Source organism: Micromys minutus, assembly GCF_963924665.1.
Source record: "Micromys minutus genome assembly, chromosome: 8".
Classification (NCBI taxonomy): domain Eukaryota; kingdom Metazoa; phylum Chordata; class Mammalia; order Rodentia; family Muridae; genus Micromys; species Micromys minutus.
In genome coordinates this window covers 48,145,399-48,162,981 of record NC_137977.1, presented here as the reverse complement: position 1 = coordinate 48,162,981, position 17,583 = coordinate 48,145,399, and positions in this window count along the sequence as shown.

The following is a 17,583-nucleotide window of genomic DNA, read 5'->3' as shown; positions in this document are numbered from 1 at the left end:
TTTCCAATCTTATCTTTCAGTCGATGTGTTTCCCCAGTCTCTTGTAAATTTTATTTCAGCTTGAATAGGATGGAGTTTATAAAAGGTTTTAAAACACTTTCTGGAATGTATCCCAATATAAATACATTGGCAAATACTGTAAGATATACATCAGTTTAATAAAAAAAGTCTTAAACAAGAGACTAGGGGGAGGGGGACTCACTTGAATACACAGAGTATTAACCAAATCCAATGGCTGCCTTTGACTCCTTTGGTAAGAAAGGTGGTTGGAGCTTACTTTCTCTATTCCTTGCTCCAGGGGGTCCTGTGAGTGTAACAAAATGACTTGAATTAGACAAGTAAGCAAACTTAAAATCAAACATAGTTTTTACTAAAGATGTATTTATTATTTTCTATGTCTATGTTTTGCTGGGGTGTATACATGTGCACCATGTGTGAACTTTGTGGGGACCAGAAGAAGATATCAGATCCCCTGAAATTAAAGTTACAGATGTCTGTGAGATGGTGGTAGGAACTGAGACTGGATCCTAAAAAAAAAAAAAAAAAAAAAAAAAAAAAAAAAAAAAAAAAGCAGCATGTGCCTTAACTTCTAAACCATTTCTCCAGTCACCAGATTCCACCTTACACCAATCAGAATGGCTAAGATCAGAAACTCAGGTGACAGCAGATGCTGGTGAGGATGTGGAGAAAGAGGAACACTGTTCCATTGTTGGTGGGATTGCAAGCTGGCACAGCCACTGTAAAAATCAGTCCAGTGGTTCCTCAGAAAATTGGACATAGTACTTACTACTACCTGAAGACCCAGCTATACCACTCCTGGGCATATACACAAAATATGCTCCAACATCTAACAAGGACACATGCTCCATTATGTTCATAGCAGCCTTCTTTTTTATAATAGCCAGAAGCTGGAAAGAACCCAGATGTCCTTCAACAGAGGAATGGATACAGAAAATGTACATTTACACAATGGAGTACTACTCAGCTATTAAAAACAATGACTTTATAAAATTCTTCAGCAAATGGATGGAACTAGAAAATACCCTGAGTGAGGCAACCCAATCACAAAAGAACACACATGGTATGCACTCACTTATAAGTGGATATTAGCCCCAAAGCTAAGAATACCCAAGATACAATTCACAGACCACATGAAGCTCAAGAAGAAGGAAGACCAAAGTGTGGATGCTTCAGTCCTTCTTAGAAGGGGAAACAAAATATCCGCAGGAGGAAATGTGAAGACAAAGTATGGAGCAAAGACTAAGAAAAGGCCATCTAAAGACTGCCCCATCTGGGGATCCATCCCATATACAGTCACCAAACCCAGACAATATTGTGGATGCCAAGAACTGCATGCTGACAGGAGCCTGATACAGCTGTCTCCTGAGAGGCTCTGCCAGAGCATGACAAATACAGAGGCGGATGCTCACAGTCAACCGTTAGACTGAGCACAGGGTCCCCAATGGAGGAGTTAGAGAAAGGACTGAAGGAACTGAAGTTTGCAACCCCATAGAAAGAACAAAGATACCAACCAGCCAGACCCCCAAAGCTCCCAGGGACTAAATCACCAACCAAAGAGGACACATGGATCAACCCATAGCTCCAACTGCATATGTAGCAGACGATGGCTTTGTTGGGTATCAGCGGGAGGAAAGTCCCTTGGTCCTGTGAAGGCTAGATGCTCCTGTGGAGGGAAATGCCAGAATGGGGAGGCGGAAGGGGGGGCACCCTCGTAGAAGCAGAAGCAGGGGGACGAGGAATGGTGAACAGGTTAGGGCGTTTCCAGACGGGAAACCGGGAAAAGGGATAACATTTGAAATGTAAATAAAGAGAATATCCAGGAAAAGAAAAGATAATGTTTAAAAATCATTTAAAAAAAAAAAAAGGTAAGGAACAGATCCAGAAGTAGCTCCAGAGGGCTTCTGTGTACACAACAGTTCTGAGTGAGAGTGAAGCTGGAGCAGAGAGCCTAATGGTTAGCCTTCACCTTCTGTTACCTCCTCTGCCCCATAGGGCATTTCTGTGAGGAGCAGGGGCTGACCAAATGCCTGTGTATGGTGACCTTGGGTTTCTACATTTCTCAGTCAGATCTAATTCTTGCTGTTCTCTCCTCTCAAGTCCACCACTAAGTCAAACATTCTAGCCTCTGAGGTCCCAGCCATGAGGTTTTGCAGGGATAGACAAACAGTGTCATGTGCTGTGGGGTCCTGTCCACCAGTCACATCAGTGAGCCACAAACTGGCTTTGGAAGTTGTGTGTGCAATGCCAAATGCACTTTCTAACAAGACTGGCTTTTTCATCCTGTCCTTTCTGTGTGCTAGCTGGGTCATTCTGGGATCCTGTGCACATTCATGTGAACATACCAGGCACAGGGCACCATGGCTGCACTTGTCTCCAACCTGATCTGTGAAAGGGACATTTTATTCCCAGATGAATAAAATGTTTGGAAAAGAGGTAAACATGAGTTGTTTGCTAACGTTTTTCTTTTTAAACAAAAACCTGGTTTATATTTTTGAGTGAGTATTCTTATAATACAATGCTTGATGAGAAAAATCTCTTGGACTCAAATTGATCTTTTTTTTTTTTGCAATCCGCATCCTCTTAGAAGTCTATCTCTAGAGCAAAAATAAAACATCAGTTCTTTACCAAGAGACAGACATCTGAAGGCAGTCATGGATCATGAGTGTGAGCAGGTTGTATGGTGTGCATTTTGGTTGTGTGTCCATGGAGTTTTGTGTGTGTGAGTGTGTGTGAGTGTGTGTGAGTGTGAGTGTGTGTGTATGTGTGTGTGAGTGTGTGTGTGAGTGTGAGTGTGTATGTGTGAGTGTGTGTGAGTGTGTGTGTATGTGTGTGTGTGTGAGTGTGTATGTGTGTGTGTGTGTGAGTGTGTGCACGCGCGCATGACCACACTTACATATGATTCTTGAATCAACATGGTGAGAAAGATGCACTGTGCTTCCACCGAGCCTGAAGGGGCATAGTGACCTTTTTGTCATCAAAGATCTAAGAACATGGAATGGGATGTGGGCCCAGAGATTACCACCAGAACCCAGTTGTGACTATTCACACTGGATATGACTTGTCCACAGGCTCTGAAACTGTCTAAGGGCCTACAGCACCCTGGGCAGTTGTCCATCTCACTGCAGAGGGCTTCTGTTATGGCCTGAGGCCCTAGCCTCTCTGGAGGGAAATGAGATCTGGGGAAAATATTATCAGATAACTTGGAAACGGTTCACAGGACTTGTTGCTCATGGATTCCTCTGCCCTGGACCCATATGACCACCATCATTTTTAACCAGGCACAGTGTTGCCTTCTGTGGCCTGATACGGAAGGCGTATGAGATGTACAGACCTCACGGTTGTCAACCTGAAGGTGATGTTCAAAGGGCAGAAGGCAAGGCTGCTGAAGGCTGAGGCCACTCACCTCAAAAATACCACAGTTTCCCTTAGTGAACCCACCATGTGGGCCACTTTTTTCCTGTGACGGGAAAGAATTGCCCTCTTTCAAATGCTTTCCGCCACAGTGAGGCTAGTGGCCAACTTCTTCTCTAAGGCCCCTTGTCCGAAGCCTTGCCACTCCTGGAGGGAGCAGGCAACTTGGGTGTGTGGACAGTGCCCGATTGAGCATGAGACCGACCCACTGCGCTCTTGCCAGCTTCAACCTCGAGTCCTTGGCAGGGAAGGCCAGGCCCAGAATGATCCCTAATAATGTGGTTGCCCAGCCTTGCAGATACAGAGTAGCTAGGAGGAAGCTGGGAACCCCAAGGTAAGAGGCAATGAAGGAAAAAGATGGGACACGGAAGACATGCTAGCCATTGTCTTCCCTCTCCTTCCTATCCAGTCCCAGATAAGCTCTTTCCCCTGAGCCCTGGGCTCATTCCTGTGCAGATACTTGATCTTGCAACCAACATACTTTTGCCAACTCACTTTCTGGAGAGGCTTTAGCAATACCCAGGCTTTATGTGGCTGGCTATTCTACCCGCCTGAGGGGGTTGGCTCCTTCCTTCCAGGAATCTTCCTCCCTTCTGCTTTCACACAGAAGCCACCCACCAGGCTTCCCCATCACTCTACTGAAATGGTTTCCATTTAAATGCGTTCTGAATGTATTCAGTGTGTCCGGTATAAAAAAGGAAAAGGCTGATCCAGCCGGAATTGGTTTGCGGTACTAGTGTACTAAAGCAAAACTGTGCTCTCAAGGAAACTTTGTGTGTGTGTAGGGGATCTCCTATTTACTGTCTTATAGCTCTTCATACTTGAGCAAGCATGTGATTAAAATCAAATGCTTTATATAGGAAGAGACATATGCAGTAGAAACAGACTCATAGCCTTAATCTACCAGTCAAAACAGAAAACTACCCTCACTACACCCCTTCGGAAGCAAATTGCTTCTCTTCCTGAACACCATGAAAGGAGGGGCCAAGCAATAATTGGGGTCCCTGCATGTTTCCTCTCACCTGTGGCCCACTGCCATCTGCACGTACTTTCTGCCCTGCCCTGAAGCTTTGCTATGGATGTAGCTTCCTTACAGATGTGCATTTTGTGTAGGCTTTTATTTCAGTTCACTGGGTAAGAGACCAAGAGCCTGATACACACCTGATCTTTACCACCTGGAACAGAACCTCCAACTATACAAATAATTATTCTACCAACCTTGGGGTCTCAGTCTATTCAGACTGCTATAGCTAACCACGGGAGAGTAAGTGGCCCATAACCAAGTCAGATCTATTTGTCAAAATTCTGGCAGCTAGACAAGCTGAGGTCAAGGTGCTGGCAGCCTAGATGTCCAGAGATGGCTTGCTTCCATGTTCACTGGAGATTTCTGTGGTTTTATTAGTGAAATGCTAATCCCATTAATGAGGACTGTTCCCCTGAGCCTTGTCAATCCCTGCCTCCCACCCCATTTCCATGTCACCTGGGGATTGGCTCCAATATTCATATTAATGTCCAGGCTATGTTAATCTGTTTGTCCTAATACTTCATTTTATTTTCTTTAATCGTTGCCTTCATTTCACTGGTCATCTTGGATCCATTCCATGATCAAAGATTCATCTGATCTTTGATTTTTGTTAAAGAGATGTGGAAGGTGCTGTGAGACAGAACCTTCTCCATATAACAGTACAGAATTTCTCTAAAACCCTATGACTTTCCTGCTGCTTTTAAAAGCAAATGCACCCTGTTATACAGTTGGTCTTATTCTGGCGTGGGGTCAACTGTATGAAAAGATCACTGTAGTCCAGCGATTCTGGAGGCTGAGCTGGAGGGGCCTACATGCATTCAGCATATAGGGTAGGAGGTAGCTCTATAGAGAGGTAGGACCTCTTATAGACATATAGGAGGATGTCAGGGGAGAGCATCCCATACAGAAAGAACCTTGTTCTTACAGACAGAACACCACCAAGATACTATAGCAAAAGATGGGTGTAGTAGAAATGGCGTAGAGACAGGAACTAGCATCAAAGATAAGGGAACTGAGAAAGGACCACGTGTAGCTTGGGATGCAGGATTGGGAGAGATGCTAAGTTTAGACATGATGTGCTAAGTGTAAGACAGGTTAAGCAGATGGTGCTCTGAGTGGATGCTCTCTTTCTACATATGGGACATACAAAGGCTGTTTTTGCCTAGAATTACAAAGCTAGCATTCTGGAACTTAAAAGTGTCAGATGAATCTCCATCAAAGGAACATGCTAAGCGGTAGGAAGGCCATGGTGGGAGTCTTCGAAGCACTTGTCCTTGCAGAGTACAGACAGCAGGCAACAACACACGGCTTGAATATCTATCTGAGATCTGAGCTCATCATCTATGGAGACAAGACACACACCATAGCCAGGGATTGTCTTCCTCCCTTCCTATGCCTAAGGGATCTCAGGACCGAGGAAAAGAGGACATCCCTTTAACTGAGGTAGGAGCTGGGGCTTCTCACCAGCAGTGCATACTGGGACTTGAACAGACCTCCTGGCACGGAGGTCATGTTGTGTCTGTGATACCAACTTCCACGGTGGTAATTGACATGTGCTGCAAAAGGGAGGCAGACGGTTCTGCTGACTTTTAGTCTAACCATTCACAGTATTTCTATATTTGTTATATTTACTCCTGAGATGTAGTCATCTTACTCTTTGAAAGAACTGATTTCAAATGGATGCTCCGGTACAAATCTGCAGCCCCTACTCAGAAGGCTGAGGAAAGAGAGTTCCCTGACCTCAGAACAAAAGGCCCGCCTAAACAACATAGGGAGACCCACCCCACCCGGCGACAACAGTAAAAGCTACAAAAAAGAATTAATGTCAACCTTTTTGTGCTATAAATCAGAGAGAACAAAGACCCAAACTATTTCTAAATCTTGAACCTTGAAAGTCTGTGCTCCTTGGTGCTTGGCAATCCTTAGCAGGGAGGTGTGGCGGGAGGCGGTTACCTAGGGGTGAGGGGGCTCCCAGTCGGGCACCAGGAGTTTTAGTGGGAATGAAGCAAACCCTGTGCTGTGTTTCCAAAATGCTGTTTGACTAAACATGTTCTCCTATCCCTCCTTGTGTGTGGGCGCTGTCACCCACAGTAGCAGTTTGACTGGAACCAGCCAACGCAGGTAATACCATCACAGTGCAAACCATGTGACTTTAGCATTTCCCATGAGGCATGGATGGCTCTGCCTCCATCAGCCCCTGAATGGTTAACAGGTCCACTGTCACGGGGCAATGAGAAGAAAAGAAGGTGGGAAGTTAATAGGGCATGGTTGGGCCTGCAAATGCCCTGGGTAAAAGGAGCAGGGGACAGGGAATGAGTCTGCCACTTGTGAGGAAGGAGAGGTTTGACGGATCCACTGAATAGAGCAGCGAGGCTTCTGGGAAATTGGCTTTGTGGAGAAGACAGCCAAGCCTGCAGCAAAGTGAGAGGATTGGGTAACAATAGGCAGAACAGAGGAGGAGTTAGCAATGGCTGCACTCCCTACAGTCCCCCAGGCTCTGATGATCCAGTTCCCTCAGATTCAGAGTAAGCCCAGGAATACCAGTCAGGCCTTTCCCTGCTCCCTTGTGAACAGAGGCGTGGCTCACCGGAAGTAAGTGCTTTCCATCCGGATGATGCTACACACGGAAATGTTGGAAAGTCTCAGGGCCACCAGCTGTGGGAAGGTGGCCTCATCAGTATCACACAGCCCGAGGATTTTCTACGTTGAAGTCACCATCGTCCAGTAAGGTGTTAATATGTAAGGCTGTCATCCTGCTTCGGTGCGGCAAGCATACAGGGGTGGCATCAAAGCCCGGATGTGAAGAAGATATGTGTAGAGATGCCTCTGTCTGCCGTGCCAGCTTTCTGGGGCCTTGTGGAAACCACAGGCTGAGTCACTGAAGAGTCTTCCTAAACACCTGCTTTTGCTCCAGTGTGGCCTGTGGGTTGAGTAAAGGCCCCGGGCCTCCTGGCACACACAGAACTGATTTTCTTGGCATTTTCTTTATTATTTCTGCATCTCGTTCCCACCAGAAGACTGGGAATGGGGCTGGGCTTCCTTTAAAACATGGGCCGGATCACTTCCTCTGTGCCAAGTCACTGAGAAATTGCTGCTTCCCTAAAAACTGAAAGGAAAAAAAAAAAAAAAAAAAAAAAAGCAGAGGAGAAGAGATTTACTTTCTGGCCACTGATCACAGTGCCAAATCCCCATCGGCATTCCATTCCAGTTGGCCATACCTGGTCCTGAATTTTCTTTCTACAGTTTAAGTTTCGTAAGTTCAGCTGTGTCCAAAAAAGAGTAAAGTGGACAATACCAGAAATAAACAATCCTTACGCCTTTAAATTGTATACCAGCCTACGTAGCACAATAAAATTCGGGGCCACCTCACATGCCCAGTATGTGACTCCCATGTGCAGGGTATCTGTGCTAAGGATGCTGCCCTCCAGAGAGACTCTCACGGGAGCCCAGTACTTTGGGGCAGCCTTTTACCTAGCGAAGGTGCTGCACAGATAAAAGATGATACGAAGGAGGAACTGACATACCACCCACAGTAAGGTTAGCTCTGGTTCTGAGGCAATGCTAAAGGGCACACAGCCCAAAGGCTTTGCATAGAGTCGGTGCCATGGCAGGATTCTTCCAGGGCCTTAGGACATTTCTCTGTGGCTGAGAGGGTAAGGGTATCTATCTAGTGAGAGTGTGCAGAAGTTAACTCTCCTGGCTTCTTTAGCACCAGAGTCCTTAGGCACCTGCTAATTGCATCGGAGACTGCGATTCTTTTGGCAAGCCCATCCAGCCATTTATTTATTTTTTTTAAAAATTGGATATTTTATTTATTTTCACTTGAAATGTTATCCCCTTTCCCAGTTTTCCCTCTGCAAACCCCCATTCCACTCCCCTTACCCTGCTTCTGTGAGGGTGCTCCCTTACCCATCCATCCACTCCTGCCTCACTGCCCTAGCATTCCTCTACACAAGCCTTCACAGGACCAAGGGTCTCCCCTCCCATTGATATCAGATAAGGCCCCTTCAGATCCTTCAGTCCTCCTCCCAACTCCTCCATTGAGTTCCCTGTGATCAATCCAATGTTTGGCTGCGAGCATCTGCATCTGTATTGGTCAGGATCTAGCAGAACCTCTCAGGAGACAGCAGTATCAGGCTGCTGTCAGCAAGCATTTCTTAGCATTGGCAATACTGTCTAGGTTTGGTGTCTGCATGTGGGATGGAATCCCAGGTGGAGCAGTCTCTGGATGGCCTTTCCTTCAGTCTCTGCTCCACTCTGTCCCTGCATTTTCTTTTGACAGGATCAATTCTGGGTTAAAATTTTGGAGATAGGTGAGTGACCCCATCCCTCAACCTAGGGGCCATTCCTAACCTCTGGATATGATCTTGACAGGTTCTCCCTCCCCTTTGTGTGTATTTCAGCTAATGTCAGCCCTGTGGGGTCCTGGGAGGCTCTTGCTTTCCTGACATCTGGGACTTTCTGGTGGCTACCCCTGTTTCCCATCCCCCATTGCTACACACCTCTGTTCATTTTCCTGACCCTCTGCACATCTCCTCCATCTCCTCCCACACCTGATTCTTCCCCTCTTTTTCCCCTCCCCCTCTTCTCTTCCTCACAAGTCCCTCCCACACGCTACTTCCCTTGATTATTTTGTTCCCCCTTCTAAGTAGGGCTGAAGCACAAGACAGAGAGAAGGCAAATAAAGACTCTCTGAAAGAAGTGTCCAGTCTGTGGTCCAAAAAAAAATTCTAAACTTACTTAAAATGCGATTCCTTGCCCCCTTTTTGGTAACTAGTATGTAACTAATTTTGTGGCAATGGTGGGGCAGGGGGGTGTTGTCAGTATTTGGTTTTGTTCTTTGAGCCAGTTTTCACTATGTTTCTCTGGCTAGCCTTGCTATGTAGTACAGGCTGGCCTCAGACTCACATAGATCCACCTGCTTCTATCTATCTAGTGCTGGGATTAAAAGCCATGTGCTGGTTGGTTTTATATCAGTTTGACTGACACAAGCTAAAGTCACTTTGGAAGAGAGGAACCTTAATCGAGAAAATACCTCTAGCAGATTAGCCTGTGAGCACATACATATTCAGGACTGATGATTGATGTAGGGTGTGCCCCCATTCACTGTGGGTGGTAACACCACTGGGATGGTAGTCCTGGGTTCTATATAAAGGCAGACTGAGAAAGCCATGAGTAAACACCACTCCTCAGAGACCTATACATCAGCCTTGAGTCCCTGCCCTGACTTTCCTGGGTAGCACTAGAGGATGTAAGGTGAAATAAACACTTCCCTCCTCAAGTTGCTTTTGGTCTTCATGCTTTATGACAGAATAGAAGCCCCAGCTAAGGCAGCATGCATCCTGAGCCTGACACTTCCATAGTCCTTTCGTGAGAACTCTGTGCAGATGACAATATTATGCCACTATGTCCAGAGATTGGACGCACCATCTGAAAAGAAGACCACACCATCTCTTGTTCCAAGAGAATGTAACATAGTGGTAATATAAGCAACATCTCTATGTTCCATGGTCATAGTTTCACATTTTTTCCTGGTGATCTTGCCATTTTTGTTTGTTTGTTTATTGGTGGTGGTTGTGGTGTGTAGCAAGAGGCTGTTTTAGTTTGCTTGTTTGTTTGAGATCAAATCTGTAGATTCAATTTACAGTTAGGGCTGTGAGAAGTTAAATGGTTGATTGGGCCAACTGGTTTACCTGGGACTCATAGAAAGCATTCACACCTGTGTCTAGATGTGCTTGAATGAGCACTGGGGCAATGCCAGCAGTTTGCTTTTGAGGAGCAGGTTGGTGACAATGACAACGGCAGGCTACCCTTATGACACTGCAGCAACTGGCAAAATCAATGTGCCTGGAGCCAAGGACACAGAGGCATTTGGGGATTCTTTGCAAACTACATGACATTTTGTTAGTAAATTTAACCTTAAAACTAGACCTCATTTTTGCCTGTTCAATGTCTATGGACACCAAAAACCAGATAGTAGGAAACTCTTTCCCCACAGTTACCAGCCTATCCCATGAGTCCGTTCCCTGTGTGTGAGCATCTACTTGTCAAAGTATCAGATTTAAAAAGTTAGAAAAGTCTGAAAAATCAAGTGTGCAAACCCATTACTTTAATTCTCAAGTTGTCACACCTGGGATTCCATTTAGTGGCACGGTAAGGACAGAGATATCTGATGGTGTTTGGTTGTTAACGTGGGCCCTAGTTCCTATGTTTTGGAAGGCATTCATTGTGACCACCAAAATGCAAACACAGTCACACGTGAGAATGGGGTGTTTAAGTGAGACGACAGATGGCTGCTCAGCCTAACATGGCACCCTTCTCTCCCACATCCTGGTCCTTCTTGCTCTTCTTCTTGTCTCTTCCTGCTCTACACTCTCTGGCCTTCCTTGTGCAAACCCAAGTCTTGCTCATTTGTTTGGGAGCTCAGCTCTTCTGCCTCTATCAATTCTTTACTTTGGGTCCCGCTATTGCCTGCCTTGGTAGACTTGGTAGAGAAGACACCGTACAGAATGGTAATTCTTTCTCACCATCCTTTGAGGGTTTCTACCTGGCTAGTGCACAGAACCCAGCTGTGAACTGGACCTCTCTGCAGATCTTGACCTTGGGTTCCTTATTTATCTTTCAACTACTATGTGAAGAGTCAAACTAACACATCTGATTTGGGTGTTGAAAGTACAGAATACTTTAGAATGAAGAGACCGGTTTTGGAGCCCTTCAGGCATTGCTGGTAATGACCACATAGGCTCCAATATGTGCAGCCGAACTTCTTCCTTAAAGGGGGAGATCTTCACCCTCCACCTTGTCTGTGGGAGCCTTTAAGCTCGATGTCTGTGTAGAGTTAACCTGTCCTTATCTCAGCATTCTGGTCCTTTATCATCTTATCTTAAGTATTTATTGTTTGATTATTTGGTGCTTCTGTCCCGGGAACAGCCAGCCCACGGACCTCTCTGTGTGCTCTGGAGCTGGTACATTGGAGATAGAATGCTTTCACTTGGTAGGTTTGATTCAATAGCACCAAGAAGCTTCTTCTCAGGTTCCTTCTTTTCTTTCTATTCCCAGGTCCTCATGTAGACCATGTATGTGCTCTCACACAGAGCTACACTCAGCAAAACAGATAGCAGATAGTGAGTGAGGCTTAATTGGGGTGGGGGGACGCAGAGGACCTGAATGCTCTAGGAAATCAGATAAGGTTTTTCAAGCCCTTGTTTCTAGGAGCCTGTCATTTCAGTCAGTGTAATAGGATGATATGACACAGAATAACTAATCAGAAGTGGGGAGACCACAAGCTGAGCTTGGTGGTTTCCTGAAATTCCTTTCTAAGACCAGAACCCCTGGGGGAGGGGTTCCCAAAGTGGTGGGCCGGGTAGGGAAGAGATTTGACATCTGGTTATCCAGCATCAGGGGGAAAGCTATCTAGCCTAGAGTCTTCCCACCCTTACCCCCCAGTATCTTCCAGCTCATATGGCTGTGAGGCCTTGGACATCCACTTTTACCATTCTCTCTACCCAGGGGCTTTGATGTATTCCCACTACCCAACAACTGTTTGCCAGGGTGGGAGTGGTTCTGTCTGTCATTACATTTTTAAGCATTTTGTTTACCCACCCCCAACTTAAAGCAGTAAGTTCTTTCAAGATGGGAAACAGTATTTTCTCCTGAGTTATTTGCAGCAAAATTCTCTACTGTAAGTATGTTTTTAGTATTAACATTGAAATGAAAACTACTATATAAAAACTGCTCACAAATTGGAATCTTTCTGTAAGACTATTGCTACTTCCTGGGAGATTTAGGTGCCTATGGCAATCTGTTTTTGACATCTAAAAACCAAACAAAACAAAGACAACAACAACAAAAAAAAGATGTCCTTCCTCTTTGTAGATTAAAACACTTTTTATTTCCATCCAAACAGCATCTCCTAGCCAGTAGTTTAGATGTCACTGTGGTTGATCATTCCAGGTGATTTTAGAAAATGTTTACATTTTTAGTGCACAATGGCAAGTACCTTCTCCAAAACCAACATAGCCCTCTATCGTTATGACTCGATCTTGCCTCCTTTTATCTGTTAGTAGCAAATGTAATGTGGTTACTCCCTAGTTTCAACAATGACTAGGAATATGCGGTTCCTATACACAATTTCGTGCTTGCATATATTTAAATGATGCTGTAGCAAAAGTAGGTTCAGGTCAGCTCTAGGGATGCAAACTACTATCCCCCCATCCATCCCGCCTTATTCAAATCTGAGAAGGCCAGGGCTACCTCTGTAGTGGGGATGGCCCTGGTGATAGGAACTGTGACAGTCCTGCTCCTTGCTCTTACAGTCTGGGCTATTTTTGCTGAATATTTTGAGGACACTTCACAAACTGCTGTTGGAGCCTGGAGTGTGAGCTTCTATAGCTCCCCACACCCACATTCCAACCAAGCGAGGTACATGCATGCACTGTATATCTGGTGTGGCATGAACCTGACCAGAAGGGCTTCACTGGATACATGGGCCACAAGCACAGACCTCTGTGCAAACATGCACAAAAGGAGGACAGGCCCTTTTCTTAGAAGCCAGGGAAGACAAAGAACCCTCTCCTAATTGGTTCTCTCCTACAGCTGCTTCTCCCTGGCCGGAGTGAAAAGGTTGTTTTGCTTAGACTAGCGTGCTGTAGGATTTGGGAAAGGTTTCCAATTGTTCAGATCCCTGTGGAAAGTCCTCTGCTGCATGTCCCACTGCCTAGCTGTTGTTTACGTGGGTGTGCATGGCTCTGTCATTGTGTTTTCTGATGTTTTGTTTACCTTCTCCCTCCCTCTAAGTAGTAAGTTCTTTGAAGACTGACCCTGGCCTTTTCTGTCTTGAACAAAGCGTTTTTGAGTTAAATTCTTAGCAAAATACTAGACAAGCACATACAACCTATTTCTCAGACAAAAACAAGCACCGGAAGTTCTGTCTTAGAGGTGCACACTTGCTATTCTATGGAAAATTGAATTTTCAAATGATGCTTCAAGAGGTAGAGTGTATCGTGGGTTCCTGGGTTCCTAGGATACAGTCAGGTGCTTGGGTACCCATCTGCTCTTTGGGTTCTTCTAGGACTGTGCTAGGGAAAAGGCCTTTGTAACTTGCCTTTACAGTCAGCTCTCTGTCTCTGTGGGTTCTACATCCAGGGACTCAACCAACTGTGGTCAAAATTTTCTATTAAAAGATCTATCCATCTACATGAAGTACCTGCAGGCTTTTAAATCTTGTTATTCTCCAGAAGATAGAGCATAACAGTGCTTACATTTTAGGAGATACTTTAAGTCATCTAATACAACTTAAAGAATGTGCTAAGATGTATGTAACTTATAAAATACTTTGTCATCTTGTATAAGAGACTGAGTACTTTGGAGGAGCACACCCACCTAGACTCCTAGAATGGAGGATCAGCTACCCTATTTTTCCAATTGACATTTCTTGCAAATTAGCCCCTGAGGCAGCTTAGACCATGTCCTCAGTGGAAAGTGCATAACCCTCCAAGCCATGTACTAGGGGTAACATTATCCACTTAGCTGAGTATTAGGCGATCTTCCGAACAATGTGGTACTGGGAGAGGAAAGATGCCAGGAGGTTCCTCACAGAATACTGGTTAAAAGTAGGAGTATGTTGCCTTAAATTTTAGTTCAGCAGCAATGGAGCTTGTTAAAACCAGAGTACTCATAGTCCAAAATCTCCCCCCACATCCTGTGCACCCCACACCCTGTCTCCTTTCTGAAGAGTTGGATGACCTGAACTACCTGCCTCTCACTCTCAGCCCTACAGTGTAATAATAATTGGGCCACATATCAGTTTAATAAAGTATAATTGATCAGATAATCCCATTGTCCCTTGACATATATCCCTGTCCTTCCTTGTTTTTTTTTGTTTTTTTTTTTTTTTTTTTTTTTTTTTTTTGACAGTTTGATTTTCAGGTTCTTGGAAGACAGGGTGAGGAAGGACAGGCACATCTTCATAATTACATCCAGACAGAGGGAAGACACCAGTGGCAGCCGGCTCTCTTCCTTTCACACTATAGGTTATATACATTGTCTACTTACAAAACTTGCATGACAACTTGGTAGGCAGATTGTGTTTGCTTTGTAACTTTGTAACACATACTGTGTGTTACTCTTTTTAGTTGCTCTTCTTGTCCCTTCTATTCTTGCCACATTCTTCAGTGCTGATGTAATTTTCCTAGTTTGTGTTCGATTAAAAACTATGGTCCATGGCTTTCATGGCTCAGCTGACATCAGACTGGCTGAGGAAGGAGTTAAATTTGCATGCAACAGATGCAACTCCGGGTTCGGGGTTAATTTCAGCCAGTCTCATAAAAGCAAAACTTGTAAATCAAGACAGCACAGGAACAGGCAGCGTGTCAGTCTCCAGCAGGAAGAAGCATAGGCTCTCTGAGCAGGGGATGCTAGGCTCAGGCACAGCGGTGAGGCCTGCTCAAAGATTTTTTTCTTTTGTTACGGATCATAAATGGCATTACCAGGAGCTTAATCATCTCATACTCCCTTTCACAAGTAAACATTTAGAAATGGAAATGCTCATCCTGAATATCAAAGACTTGCCTGCTGGCACTTATAAAATGGGAAAATTCATCCCTTGCTATTCTCTATTGCCCTAAACCTAAAACTCTTGTTCACTTAAATCAGACAAAAATAAAATTTACTTAATATGGGTTGTCTCTTTTATATTTCCTTGAACCCATTTGGACTTTGTCCTTGGAGGGCACAGTACCAGCCTTTCTCTTCCCTTGATCACAGGGTATGTCAGAAAGAACTGTCTATTTAGTTGGCTGCAGGAGGTGACTACCCCAGATGGCCCCGTACAGGACCTGACTACAAGAATCCCAGCAGTCACCATTGCAAGATATGCCACTTGGCAGGTGTTGCAGGAGCCCGGTGTCTAGTGAGAGTCCAGGAGACGCTGGGAATCTTTTCAAATCTATCTGGGCCTGCAAGCATTGCTGCTAGCTTGTGAGAATGACCCAGTGGACAGTTGGGGAGATGAAAGAAAGCCCTTTGGATTAAGTAAGATTTAGGAAATAAAAGGATTAGCTAGACACAAAAGCTAGATTTACGGGTTTATTTAGCCAGTGCAGTGTGGCATACTGAGAAGGGGGGTGTCTAGAAAGAGATAAAAGGAATGAACTCAAGGGTCGTAGGGCACCTAGGATGAGCAGAGCCCCTACCCCTGCTTGCTAAATCTTCTAATAATTGAAAATGGGCCCAAAAGAGCTGCCCCCCACCCGACTCCTCCAGCAAGTATTAAGGAGAGATACAATGACAAGCTAGCTCATTCGCTGGCAAGGTCAAGCCTCAGATAACCTTAGGAAGTAGAACACTCACTTTGTGACAGTCTTTTCACAGGTTAAATTGTTTTTATCTTGAGCAGTGAAGCAGTTTATTATTATGGGGAGGAGAGTCAATTATTTTTAGGAGTATTAAAAAAGTCACAAACGTATCTTCTAGCATTGGTCTTCTCTGCTCTGACTCTTTCTTCTCCAACTACAGGTTCAGAAATGCCCATGTTCAGAGGGTAGTTCGAGCACATCCTTGTAAGTGGGAATGCCTGATCAATTCCTCAGCACTCTTTGTCATGCGTGTATAGCATGTTATAGAAGCCAGCTGCTAATTATGAGACAGTACATTATGCTGTGAGAAAATTGTCAACATTGCTACTCCAGTGCTTTGGGACATTCTTATGTAAGGTCAAATCACCTGAACACATGCCCCGTGATGCCCTGGTAGTCAGTTGGATAAATGATGCTGCTAAGTGACAATGTGGACATGCTGAACAAAGGGATAATTGTCATCTCCGGCGGGGCTGAGCCAATGGCAAAGATTTACCATGCTACCTAGAGTCACATGATCTAATTTATAATTTAATTATGGTATTTTCTGTTTAATATTTTTGAACCTTACTTAATACCAGGTAGGGGAGGTTGTATAAAGTCACAGGTATGAGGGCTTCTCAGTGTGTTTTAGCTGTCTGTACACATGGCCTTCTGGCATTCGCAGGAGCAAATCTAGCTAGCTGTCACAAACTGGATTGTTCACATCTGTATTGACCAACTATGACAGGCCCTTCTAATCCCCAATTCAATCTCTAAAATATCCAGAACCTCTGCTTGCGTCAGCCTTCTGAGAACACTCCCTGGATGTTTGAAGTCATGCCCTTTATTTCCAGAACTCTGCCCAGCAACTAGTCTCCCCGAGGTACTTCTTCCCAAGGTGTTAAGTCATTTTTGAACATAGACTACATCCTTGAGATCATATGACTTCTATGAACATTATTTCTAAAGCCATTTTGAGTGTGACTAGCCAGTGAAGAGATCAAGGCTTTTAAGTTGAGAACAAGTTCTCCCTACTTCCACTACACAGAGAAAGTTCTTGGTGAAAAGTTGAGAAGCATTTAAACCTGGATGAATAATGCTAATTGTCATGAGTGTATGTATCAGAAATTGATGACTGAATCCGTGTCTTTTTATAGCATCAGAATGCACTGAAGTGCACAAAAGGACAAGGTACAGCAGTTACATCGACTGCAGGGTGGCCAGTAATTTTTACTTTCCTTGATAACCAGCCAAAGCAAACAACAGATCCTTCTGTTTTCATGTTAATTACTAACATTAACTCTCAGATCACATAACATTCATAACAGAATTACAAGTGATTATATGTACTTATATGTATGCAGGTTGCAAAGGGTTAAAGAGGCTGCAGCAGTGATTGCAAAGCTTCAGAAAGGCCCTGACAGAAGAAGATAGAACACAGACAAGGATGCAAGAACAAAATAATGGCCCAGGAATCTGTGGGAGATGCTGCTGCTGCGGCTGCTCCTGAAGATCTGGGTTGCTGGGTCAGAGATGAGTTGGGCCTCCGGATCAAGTAGTGTTGAAGCAAGTGTGGGACTGTGGAGGCCACAGAAGTGAAAAGCACTATGGGATACAGACAAACCGACAGATGAAAGGACAAATAGGCAGAGGGCAGAACCACATTAACAACAGAAATTGTGTTGAGCCAACGTCCCTGGGAGGGACAGTCTTCTGCCTGCCTGTCTATTCCTTGATGCATACTCAGGATGGTGGGATGACATGTCTGTGTTGTACCCTTAACTTTAGGGG